Consider the following 13,802-nt stretch of genomic DNA (forward strand, 5'->3'; position numbering starts at 1 on the left):
TATTGTAATAATCAAATAAAACTAGGCTTTTAAGGAATTTAAAATAATGCTGAGCATATAAGCTCTCAGTAAATAATGACTGTAATTATTGGTGTAATATTCCAATTCTGCCAATCATTTTACAAAGATTGCTTCTCCTTCTTTCAATTTGTCTGAAATATTTAGTTGTTCCAAGCAAGTAGTGATCTTGAATACCATTTAGAATTAAGTAATTTCTTATATTTTTAATTAATTTCATATAAGTGTTTATATCTTGTGTTATCATTTTTTCATTATTATTATTTTTTTTTTTTCACATCAAAAAAATATGGAACGCTTCACGAATTTGCGTGTCATCCTTGCACAGGGGCCATGCTAATCTTCTCTGTATCGTTCCAATTTTAGTATATGTGCTGCCGAAGCAAGCACTTTTCATTATTATTTTAACCTCCTAAGGACCACCACTGAATATCATCCTTCTTTATAGTTCTCCTAGCAATTGATCAAAGAACGTTATCCACAGAATGGATCCCTAAAATATGTCTGTACAAAAATAGATGGGATGCTTTTACCTTTTAATGGCATAGTTTCCTTATCTTAAATCCTAAACATTAACTTTTTTTGTTGTCGCTTTTAAGTTTCTCTTTACTCAGTGACTAAAGTTAAACTTTTTCGGCTTACTCTCAAGATTTTCTATGATAGTATATTTTCTACAGTTACCTTCATGAATATTTGCCTACAAATATTTTTTGCTTTCTCTATTTCATTTTTTTATCTCATAACTATCCTTTAGGTTATATCTTAGAGGTCGTACACTACAATGTCACTAAAAGTATGCTCCATGAACTAATGTTTATCCACAAAATATGCTACTTACTCGTCCAAGATGAGATGAGTACAGTAACTTAGATTAAGCATTTTTTTAAAAATTATAACAATTTGATATTTCTTTGATATCAAATTCATGATCCTTAGACTTGTTTCATTTAACTGGGTATATTGGTTAGCTTGGGAATTACATGGAGTGTTACATTGGTACATAGCAGAAACAACTCATGGGCAGTTGAACAACATATAGGTCTATAATGGACTTGGAAGAAAGTGTACACACACACACAGAAAAAAATTTTCTTCATCTCTGGTAGTTTGATATGCACTATATTAGTGAAAGGCAAAATACATAAGATCTCACAAACTATTAATTTCAGAACTTGCTGGAATTAAACATTTATGAGTGTCTACTACTTTAGAAAAATACAATTTTTCTTTTGCAAAAGTCTCTTAGAATATAGCCTAGGTATTCTTCACCACCTCTTCTTCCAAATGAACTTCAAGTTATCAATTGTTTTCATGTTTCAAAGTCTGTATTTTCATAGGCTTTTGGTTTACTAACATTGGCTCTTCTTAGCACAGACTGAGAATTCTTTTGTTACTGATTCTAAACTAGGTTGAAGGAAGATGTGTGCCTCTGTACTTCTCATCAGTCAGAGGCTGGATGGTGTCCATCTCCATCCTTAGCTCTAATAGTCTTTCTTCCCCTTCTAAATACTAAAGATATCATTGAGCCTAATACGGTTATAATTCTCAGTGTGGCTACTGACATTTAGTAGAGTTTCATTATGAACTAGGTTCTTTTCCTTATCTAATGTAAACATGTTTTTAGGTCCCTTTCATCTTCTCATATGCTAAGCCAATTCTTATTTAGTCCAAGTGGGGAGGTTGTTTAAGAAATCAAACCAGAATATGTTGAGAACCTACCCTGAGCCAAATATTGTGCTAGCCACAAATTAGGATATTGAAAATATTGTATCTTTAGTCACTTACCTTTAGATTTATATTCTGGTCAAGGGGATAAACAGAAAATATGTACTGAATATCTACTTATAATGCACCATTGTCAATGGTCTAGGAAATGTAGTAAAAGTGTATACATTCAGTCCTCCATATCCACAGTTTCCATAAACATGAATTCATATACAATGATAAAAAGGCAAATAAAGTGATATAGCATAATAACAATTTACATAGTACTTACTTTGTACATACTAGGTATTACAAATAATCTAGGAAGACTTAACGTATGTGGGAGGATGTTTACAGGTTATAGGTAACTACCAGGCCATTTTAGATAAGCAGTTTGAGCCTTCACAGATTCTGGTATCAGAAAGGATCTTAGAACCAGTCTCCAGTGGATGGCAAGGGATGACTGCCTCTCTTTGAGAAAAATATAGTCGAGAATCCATGTGGGACAAAGAAGAAGACAAAATAATATCCATGGCTACCAAGTCCATATCTGGACCCTAATATTTTCAGATAAATGAGTATTTGCTTTCAATTTGTGCATGTTAAATTTCACTTTTAATTAATATAGTAATTTATTTTTTAATTCATAATGATTATTATGATGTAATTAGCATGGATTAAAAGCTTGTTTTCTGCCAGGCAATGTTCTAAAGGCTTCTCCTTATGTCTAATCCTCAGAACCACTTTAAGAAGTAGGTACTATCATATCTTCCTTTTATAGCATGTAATATTTAATATGCACACAAAATATTTAGTATTTATGAAGGAGAAAACTAAGGAACAGAGAGCTTAAGAGTTTTAATTAAGATTTTATAATTAGAAAGTAATGAAAATAATAAATATATGGGTGGCGCCTGTGGTTCATATACTGAGCATGGCGGATTCAAACCCAGCCCCAGCCAAACTGCAACAAATAAATAGCCAGGCATTGTGGCGGGCGCCTGTAGTCCCAGCTACTCAGGAGGCTGAGGCAAAAGAATCGCCTAGACCCAGGAGTTGGAGGGTGCTATGATCTGTGTGACACCAGGGCACTCTACCAAGGGCAATAAAGTGAGACTCTGTTTCTACAAAAAAAAAAGAAAGAAAGAAAGAAAAAGAAAAAGAAAAGAATAAATATAGATAAGAATTTTTTACATGATTATATTTTATCACAGAATATATAATCCATTAGTTAAAGCAAACTATAATCTCCCAATTCAACAGCAATAAGGATGGAACATATTTAGAACTCTTCATCAACCCTAGGACAATCAGTGAAGTCCTGTACATTTGCATATTAACTTATTAAGGAATTAATTTCATAATTGTTTGACTGCCTACCATGTTTCACCAGCATTTGGGGGTAAGTTGATACTGACGAGGTCCTTATCCTTATTTTCTGTGGGCTGTAGGGGACACCTGGACAATATTCATCCATACTTACATTTCCCTAAATAAGAGTTATCTCCATTGATTCTAATTAAAAAAAATGGTAAGGTAAAATATTAATTTTGCTACATCCTGAGTGATGGTATGTTCTTCTTTCTTTTAAACATGATATTTAGTTATATGTTATCTCCAGCTTCTCTAACACTTTTTCTCTATTATCAATCATAAAAGTCATTTGGCATGAAAACCAATTAAAGTACCATGTATAAATCCCAGGACACGTGTGAAAGAGAAAATTTAGATCCTGAGTTTAGTCACACACCTGCCTAGTTTTTCAAGCCAGTCTGTATTCATCTATTACCATCTTTTTCCCATTCAGGCCAATTCTTCTTGAAGAAGGCAGAAGATTTTTATGTTAGGAGACAGGAGAAACCTTAGCAGACGCTTGAACCTGAAGGTGTGAGACTAGAGGTGTCATTCTGTAAGAGACTTGGGTTCTGCAACTGTTGAACTAAGCTACCTGGGGAGCATTTCATTTAAATGATTCTCAGTTCTTTATCTACAAGATGGGGAGAAAAATAAGAGTTAATGAAATCTCCTGAAGATTAAATAACATAAGCAATAGAATTCTTGGACAAGTAATGGCAGCATGCCAATATTTGGCAATATAAAGTGGTGAAAAGATCAAGGATTTTGTGTTCAGGCAGATGGAGTTCAGTGGTTTAGCAGGGAGGCTTCTGAATCAGACTTTCTGGGTTCGAATTCTTGCTAATCCATTTGCATGTGGTATAATATAGGGATGGATACGTGATTGATCTAACTTTCTGTTTTCCTGTCTCTAAAATGGTAATAATAGTTACACTTACTTTGACATGTTTTCATAATTCACAAATGAGAAAATAAATGCCTTTAGCATAGTATCCTAAGCTTACATTATATTACGTACTTAATATGTTTCAAGTAGTGTTCTGGATGCTTTGTAAGTATTGTCTTGTTTTGTCTTTAGTATAGATGAGAAAACCAAAACATACAGTTAAGTACGTTGCCTAGATTTGTAAAGCTAATAAATATTAAAATAAGGATTTAGAGTTCTATATTATGGGTCCAGAGCTTATGTTCTTATTATTATGTTGTATTGCTTGCAATAATGAAGAAGATAGAAAGTAAGAAAGAAAGTTATTACTCCAAATTCCAATTTTCTACTTGTGCAACCTTAAGCATTTTTAAATATTCTGAGTTTCACTTTCTTTACACAGGGATGGAAAAGTTTTTTGTGGGTATTAAATACAGAAACATAAGGAAAAGTATAGCATGTTGCTATTGTATGCATATAGAGAAGCATAATTATAGCATAATTAATGACTTAATTGTTATTAATTAGTCTTGCTAAAGGTGACAGTCCTTAATAGGCAAAACTAAAAAGATATGGTCAGGAATAGTTCTCTGAGCTCTCACATTGTGCTGGTTCCAGCCATCTACACTGATGTGATGTTTCTTGTTATTACCAAATTCTTGTCTAGATTATATATGTTCCCCAGATGTAGCCTGTGTTGGTCAATGATGCTATTTCTAAATTGAAGCCTCCATATTGTGTTATTTCCGTGGCATGCTGTTGAGTACTGAGGTCATAGGAAATGTTTTTAAGTATTTCTAGGGGAAAGGTAAGAAGTAATAAAGAACCCTAAAAGTTCTTATTAAATACAGAGATGAAATCCGTTTTCTCATTTATTCTATGCCAGGGCAATTCCAGTGTTATTTTATTTAACCTCCCTCTCCATCTCCACCCTCAGTAAAGGTGTTATGGCCATTACTGCCTAATCTTCTCAACACAAATGCAGCACAGTTTCTAATTTCCTCACAAAGCTAAACGTGTTTTTAAAAAAACTGGTAAATCTCAACATTGAGGAGATTATGGGGAAATAAGCCCTCTCCCCCAGAGCTGGCATGATGCTATCAAACCATCCAGGAACAATGAGAGATGGATTGTTTGTAAAAAATAACAGCAGAACTACTGATGATAAATTAGCACACATTGTAGTATGAGAAAGAAAGTGTAAGTTTCATGGACTTTAAATATTGTTTCCAAGATTTTCATATAGTTTTTCTGAAGACACATAAACACCCAAATGTTGTATTACATATATATTATGTATATATTTTGGAAGTACAAATACATAAAAAAGAAAGCGTCATCCAGTATTCTACCTTCTCTCCTCAGCCCTCAGCACTGAGAAGCAACCACTGGAATTGCCAGAATAATACATAATCAAGGGAATGTGTTTGCCTTTATTTTAAATTCATATTCTCTCTCTCTTCCCTTCTCCACCCCACAACTTAGGTACAAAAGAGGACTTTTTTTTTTTTTTTTTGAGACAATCTCAAGCTGTCGCCCTGGCGTCACAGCTCACAGCAACCTCAAACTCCTGGGCTAAAGCGATTCTTTTTCTTCAGCCTCCCAAGAAGCCGGGACTACAGGCACCCACCACAATGCCAGGCTATTTGTTGTTGTTGTTGTTGCAGTTATCATTGTTGTTTAGCATATCTGGGCTGGGTTTGAACCTGCCAGCCTCGGTGTATGTGGCGGATGCCCTACCCACTGAGCGACAGATGCCACCACAAAAGAAGACTTTACTGGGCAACAGACACCATTTGATTTCTCCGAGTTCACCCATCTACTTGGAGAACTTGCTTCCTGCTCCTGCTTATTCTCAGGTATTGCAATCTATAAGCTGCTTAACCTCAAAATAACTCCAAAGGTTCCCTATAATTTAAAGTGAAGGGGTGCCATTTCCAATGGGGCTACAGAATGACTGTGGCTTCAGTCTTGCTCCTCCCTCTTTTTCTCTTGTTTCTGGTGACATGTGAGCTACCTATGGGGAGGCCCATATGGAAAGCAACCAAGTTCTCTGGCCTCTTGCCAAAAATCAGCCAGAACCCAAGTGCTACTAACATTCACATACATGAGTTTGAAAGTGGCTCTTCTGGGCGGCGCCTGTGGCTCAGTGAGTAGGGCGCCGGCCCCATATGCCGAGGATGGCGGGTTCAAACCCAGCCCCGGCCAAACTGCAACAACAAAAAATAGCCGGGCGTTGTGGCGGGCGCCTGCAAAATTTTTGGTAATTTGAAGCAATAAATTGCCTAACACTTGATAAATTTTTCTCAATTTTGTGTCCCTTCAACTCTAATACCAATAATATTCCTTAATGCTGGCATCACAGAAAGATTTATTTTTATTTTTATAATTGACAAGTAAAAATTATGTTAAAGTTTAAATTTTTTTAAGGTTCAATGTTGCAGCATTACTAACAAGAATCTCAGAGGGCAAATTCAAGCAATCATGTGATAATTTGGTTGTTTATCCCTGAAGTGAATTTATGAACGTTTTGTCTGGCATCATCCATGGACCTTCTTTTGATTTTCATTTGAGTTACACTTTGCTTTAAACAAGGCCATTTTACTTCATCTGCTCTCTCTTATTCCTTTATTCACTTGTTCTCCATTGCAGATTTGTTTTCGTTTTTGTTGTACAACATCTTGTTCTCTCCTTTCTACTTCATAGAAACAACCAACCTGAAACTCACCGCCCATGTGCTTTAAATAAAGCCAGTCTTTTTCTAGTTCTCCCGTTGGCACAAGACCAAACCCTTACTTATCAAAGTATCACAGTCCACAGTGAGAGTGATTGATTCAGAGATAAACGCGTGGCTCTATGTTCACTAAGAAGAGACTGGGATCTGACGATTTTATTTTTAATTACTGGGTATGCAAACATGATTTTTCTAGAGAATCTGAACAAGATAATGTGATGATGGTGTAGGCTTCTTGGAAGCATGAAAATAGAACCTTTCTTAAAATGGGGTCAGCATAAAGAAAGGAGAACACAGAGAGGAGAAACAATAGTAAAAATATTGTTTGGCACCCAATAAAGCCATTCTGAAACCAGCCCTGGTTTTTGTTTTTGTTTTTTTTCTGTAAGCTTTATGCTTTGAGATGGGGTTATATAATCTGCAACCAAGAGTTCTAAATGACATTAGTGCCATATTTTAAATCTATACTAAAAACGTCATGCTAAAACATGTCATCGTAAGTCAACAAACTCTGTGTCGATAACATGCAAAATATATATTTAAAATGTATATTTGAACTTCCAGTTGACTTACATTGAACTTCCATTATTTGCTTTAGGAAAAGTAGACTCCACCAAATTAAATGGTACTAATTCAATGCCTACATGACATTCGAGGTGCGAATAGTTCCTTAAAATGTGATTTTATATAACACATTTTTCAAAATAGTCTTTCCCAAAGTAAGTTAAATAGTTGCAATTCAGGAATTTGTTGCATATTTTATGGTCACTTAAAACTACTATGGAGTTAGAATTTGATTCCTTCTTTGGATGCTCAGAGCACAATTATAGATGAACGTTGGCACCTCTTTATCCATTTTTAAGTCAGGCAATCATAGTAACCCTGTCAGCATTCTATAGTATCATAAGAGATTTAGAAAAGGCTTTTACTAAGAAAATAGGGGCATTTATCATACATAGATGAATTTGCTTTAGCTTGTGTTTAATACAACAAAATTCCTTAGCCTCTGGCTATGTTGCTATAATTTAAAGACGACCGTAAAATTTTGTTCCTTGGAGCTAACCCTTTGAAAGCTAGTTGCTTTTTAAATTAATATGAATAATACATGAAATGTAGATGGAGATTTTTCTACTCTCACTCTATTGCATCATTATAAGATACAGACAAATATTAACTACCAAAGAAAGACATCCAGAAATAAAACTGGATAGTATGTATTATGCATTCATATTGCTGCACATCAATATTTTCTACAAACTTTTGCAGTACACGAGTACCGAAAATCATTGAAACTATTGATTGTAAAATGTATGCCATGCTTTAAAAAATGGAGCAAAAACTGATTTCTCAATTGAATGTTCGTCAATTTTCAGCCTGATTTCTCAATAGAATGTTCATCAATTTTATAGGTAGTTCTCACAAATAATTTACCCTAACAATTAAAACAAAAAATGTTTTAAAACATAATCTGCTTTGAACATAATTACATTTTTTTCTTTTTTTTACATCTTAGAAGAGTGAGGCTAGGAAAACCCTAAAAAATGGAAGCAATGGTGGGATGGGAAAGAATAGAGATTGAGGACTTTTTTGTTTTGTTCTGTTTTGTTTTTTACAAATTGAAGGTTTGTGGCAACCTTGCTTAGAACAAGACTATTGGCATAATTTTTCTAACAGCTTGTGCTCACTTTGTGTGTCTGTGTCACAGTGTGATAATTCTTACAATAGTTCAAATGTTTTGTTATTATTTTTATACCTGTTATGGTGGTCTTTGATTAGTGAGTTTTGTGGTTACTATTGTAATCCTTTGGGATGCCATGAACCACAGTCATACAAGAGGGCAAACTTAATCAGTAAATGTCATGTGGTCTCTGACTGCTTCACTTTCTAGCCATTTTCCATTCATCTATCTCTCCCTCTCTCTCTCTCTCACTTTCTCTTACCCCCCACCCCCCACTCTCTCTCTTTCTTCACTCCACCCCACCCCCTTGAGCTTCCATATTCTCTGGAAACTCAGCCATATTCAAATTAGGCCAATTACTACCCTGCAGGGGCCTCCACACATTCAAATGAACATGGAGTCACACATCTCTAACTTTAAAGCAACAGCTGAAAATAATTAAGTTCAGTGAGGAAGACATGTTGAAAACTAAGAAAAACCAAAATTATGATCTCTTATGCCACTTAATCCAATTATGAGTGCAAAGAAAAAGTTCTTGAAGAATATTAAAAGTACTACTCCTGTGAACACAGGAATGATAAGTGAAACAGCCTTATTGCTAATGTGAAGAAAGATTTAGTGGTTTGAATAGAAGAGCATACATCCTCTTAAGCCAAAATCTCATCCAGAGCCAGGCCCTAATTTGCAATTCTATGAAGGCTGAGAAAGGGAAGGAAGCTATAGAAGAAGAGTTTGAAGCTAGAAAAGGTTGGTTCATGGGGTTTAAAAAACAATATCCATAAAATAAGAGTGGAAAGAGAAGCAGCAAGTGTTGATGTAGAAGATGTAGAAGTTATTGAGAAGATCTAGCTAAGATAATGAAGGTGGCTGCACTAAACAACAGATTTTCAATATAGACAAAGTAGCTTTCTATTGGAAGAAGTTACCATCTACGAGTTGCATGGTGTAGCTGGTGATGTTAACTAAAAGCTAATGCTCATTTACTATTCCAGTAATTCTAGTACCTTTATTAATTTTACTAAATCTACACTGCCTGTGCTCCATACCTGGAACAATAAAAAGCCTCGATGACAGAATTTTGTTCACAGTATGGTTTACTAAATATCTTAAGCCCATCACTGAGATCCACTGCTCAGAAAAAACAGACTCCTTTCAAAATAGTACTGCTTATTAACACTGTGCCTGGTTATCAAAGGCACTCTGAGGGAGATGCTACCACTATGAATGTCCTGTGTGTTATAGGGTGTTTGTTAGCATCTCTGGCCACTACTGTTTATTATTTAAGAGATTCATTTTCTAAGCCTATTGCTATTCTGCTAACACATCATTTATTCTGAAGCCCATGTATCAGGAAGTAATTTTGACTTTAGGTCTTATTATTTAACAAATTCATTTTCTAAGGCTATAGCTATCAAAGATAGTGATTCCTCTTATGAAACCGGGCAAAGTAAATCTTCCTGGAAAATATTTGCCATTATAAGTGCCATTAAATACATCTGTGATTCATGGAAGGAGGTAAAATAGCAACATCAAGAATTCAGGAGAAGTTGATTACAACCATCAACTTCTTGAAGTAAATGCAGATAACATGGAAAGGGTAAGAGAACTAGAATTAGAAGCAAAGCCTAAAAATGGGGCTGAAATGCAGCAAAATGTGAATGGATGAGACATTTCTTATTGATAAGCCAAGAAAGTGGATTTGTGAGATGCCTGAGGTGGTATCCACTCCTGGTGAAATGCTGTGAACATTGTTGAAATGACAACAAAAGACACTATTATGTGAACTTAGTAGGGTGTGAGAAAATTGACTCCAATTTTGGAAGGTGCTCTGTGTGTAAAATGCTATCAAAGAGCATCTCATGCTTCAGAGATATTTTTGTGAAAAGAAGTCAATTAATATGACAAATTTCACTATTGTCTTATTTTCAGAATGTCTTATTTTAGGAAATAAGACAACACCCCAAACTTCAGCAACCACCACCTTATCAATCAGCATCCATAAGCATCAATGAAGGAGCTTCTACCACCAAAAATATTTTAACTCACTGAAGGCTCACATGATCATTTGCACTTTTTAGCAATAAAATATTTTAAAATTAAGACATGAACATTTTTAAGACATAATGCTAGTCTTAATGGACATGTAATAGATGACAGTATAGTACAAAAATAATTTTATATGCACTCAGCAACCCCCAAATCACGTGATATGCTTTATTTTGCCATTTGTTTTATTGGGATGAAATATCACTGTGTAGAGTCAAAATAAATGAAATAAGCTGATACATCATATTTTGAATAAACATCAGTGAACATCAAGGCTGACAGATGGGATTCCAAAAAGAAGGTGCAGATGGACCAGTCGGCCCAGAAGGAAAGTCTTAAAATGTTTGTTTTTAAAAGTAAATATTTTATTCCAATACAACTTTCATTGTGGTATTCTTGCAGTTGATATTTTGAAACTATGAAAATATCTTTAGAAGGATGAGACTTGCTATAAATACCTCTTATCTTGTATCATTTACTCATGATCAGAATTCCAAAAGAAATTTGCTTGTTTTCCTAAACTAAACAATGACTTGTGGAGTTATCTGCACCCCATCAGTGTTATTATACCTTAATTCATAACTAAAGCATATATTCTTTGCATAAGGACTGTTAAATAATTTTATCTAACAAAAGAATGTCTCCGAGCATATTTCTCAGAGTCATACAATACCACAAACATTTTAGCTCCACAGAGAGTCTGAAAATCATCCCCAAATTTGGAAACAAAATCTTTGACAATTTGATTATTTTAAGAAATATACAGTGTGCAATAAAAGGTGTTGATTGCACAGAAAAAAGATATTGTAGAAATTTAAATCTCCAGAGAGACTAAATTAATTGCTTAGAGAGAGGCTGTGGTCCAAATGACACATTTTATTTTAAATTTGTGAGTCTTGTGAGCTAGAACTAAGTGTGCTTGCACGGGTGTTATTGTTTTACATTGTCCTTAATACCATCCTGGGAAGCAGCAGAACCAGACTCTGTGTTTCATGGAATTAGCACCGGTTAGTGCTCAATAAATATTTAATAGTATGGTATGTTACACATACTAATGTGTTGAATGTTTTAATTTCCTGCATTCCTGTGTGATTTAACATTGCATATTAAAGAAAACATTTTAGAGCTTAAACTTGGAAAAATATAGGAAAATTCAAAAACTAAGTTGAGACTTTGCCAAATAAATGGCCCTCTCTCTTTTGGAATAGCTAAATTGTTTAGTTTAGCTGATCAGCTCCATGGAATGGGTTTACTATTACAATGAAACTTCCTGCTTTTAAAAAGTAAGAGACTATCGAAGGAAGACCTTCATTTAGATTCATTCTGAATGGAATTTATGTAATTCAGCTATGATTTTAAGACTCTGTGTTATCATTCTGGATAGCAGCTTTCACCCATTGTGCTAGTTTAGGTTCAAGTTAGAGAATATAACTTTCTAGGACCAGTGGGAAATATAGCAAACACCTCCTACAGGTGACCTTTAACTTACCAGGTCTCATTTATCTCTCAGGACCCTGCTCCTGGACTTCCAAGGTTATTTTCTCTTTTGTATATAATTCATAGTTTTTTTAAAGGAGTGGGAGGCAGGAGAACCAAAAAGCATATTTTAATAAAATAAGATCCAGAATGAATGCAGAAATAGTCTATCTAAACCAGGAAATTTGTTTCTGTGGAGAATTATTGAAGAATACTCAAATATATAGAAATCTATTTATAAAATTATAGGAATTGATTTATTACTTTGTAGTGACATTTATAGAGACACCAAATATATAAAACTATACAATAGGAATTTATCCCTAATGAAATCAATCAATATTCAGCTACAAAAACATTCTTACAAAGAAACCTCATCAAATTCAACTGTAAGGATATCTGTTTCATTTAAAATTACACAGATTCTGCACATTTTTCCATAACCTTAATGAATATTAGATATTAACTTATAGCCTGCTTTACTTTCCTCTTTGTTCAAGCTTCTTTATCTCTTAAATTCTGGTGACCCACTCGCACTCCCACCCCAATTTTAGAATGTATGGTGGAATGTGTTTTTCAGGGAATATTTACAATGAGAAAAAAATACAAAGAGATTAGTCATGAGTTTTAAGTAAAGTCAGAGAGTCATTTAACTTGTTATTCTGGGAAAGAAGTAAGAAACACATTTCTAAGTTCAGAACAAAGAGAGAGAGAAAAAGTAAAACTAAGTTTCAATTAAGCAACAAAAGGGAGGATTACCTATAACATTTTCTTTCAGCATCTTCCTTTAGGCAGGCAGTCCAGGATTTAAATTCTCAAATTACCAGAGGTTCTAATATTGAAAGAAATTCTGGAAAGAAAAAAAATTATGATAAAAACTTTGTCATTATAGAAATATGATTTTATTATCTGGTTTGTCAGAAGGTTTAATTTTTGAGAAAGATATCTTTAAGATTTAAAAATAGATTTGTCAAAACTAACTCTCTATGTCCTAATTGATATTTTTAGAAAGGTGAGTCATATTTTCCTTTTCAATTTCAATTCTGGGAACATATGAAAATCAATGCTTCTAGCTAAGCTTTAAAATTGATGGAGAAATCAAATAATTTACTGATATATAAACATTGAGGAAATTCACCAGCTCTACAGGAGCTCTACAGGAAATACTTTAACCTGTTCTACACACTGACCATCACAATGGATCAGCAGTAAAGAACTCAGAACCTAACTTCCACACTGATGCAAAAGATAAAACTAAACAATGGACTCTCACAAAATAAAATGAATAGAACACTTACCAATTATCTCAATAAGTGTTAATGGTTTGAATTCCCCACTGAAGAGACATAGATTGGCTGAGTAGATTAAAAAACACAAGCCATACATTTGCTGTCTGCAGGAAACACCTGGCTTCAAAAGACAAATTAAAACTCTGAGTCAAAGTTGGAAGACAATTTTTCAGGCAAATGGAATTCAGAAGAAAAGAGGAGTTGCAATCTTTTTTTCAGATACATGTGGATTTAAAGCAACTAAAGTCAAAAAAGACAAAGATGGTCACTTTATATTGGTCAAGGGAACAATACAAAAAGAAGATGTTTCACTTCTAAATATTTACACACCCAATTTAAATGCTCCCAGATTCTTGAAACAGACCTTACTCAGTCTGTGCAACATGATATCCGATAATACCATAATAACAGGGGACTTTAACACTCCTCTTACAGAGCTGGACAGATCCTCTACACAGAAATTAAATAAATATATAAGGAATTTAAATGAGACCCTAGAACAAAAGTGCTATATAGAACACTTTATTCCACAGATAAAGAATATATATTGTTCTCATCGCCCCATGGAACATTCTC

The 13,802-nt window shown here is 34.2% G+C and overlaps 1 non-coding gene across 1 annotated transcript; it reads right to left on the reverse strand.

Annotated features, from left to right (window-relative positions):
- Window positions 1–301: 301 nt before the first annotated feature.
- On the reverse strand, window positions 302–408 carry LOC128590922 (U6 spliceosomal RNA). Its single transcript, XR_008381384.1, has one exon. It is a non-coding gene; the product is annotated as a U6 spliceosomal RNA (small nuclear RNA).
- Window positions 409–13,802: the final 13,394 nt, after the last annotated feature.

Source organism: Nycticebus coucang, chromosome 7 (genome assembly GCF_027406575.1).
Source record: "Nycticebus coucang isolate mNycCou1 chromosome 7, mNycCou1.pri, whole genome shotgun sequence".
Classification (NCBI taxonomy): domain Eukaryota; kingdom Metazoa; phylum Chordata; class Mammalia; order Primates; family Lorisidae; genus Nycticebus; species Nycticebus coucang.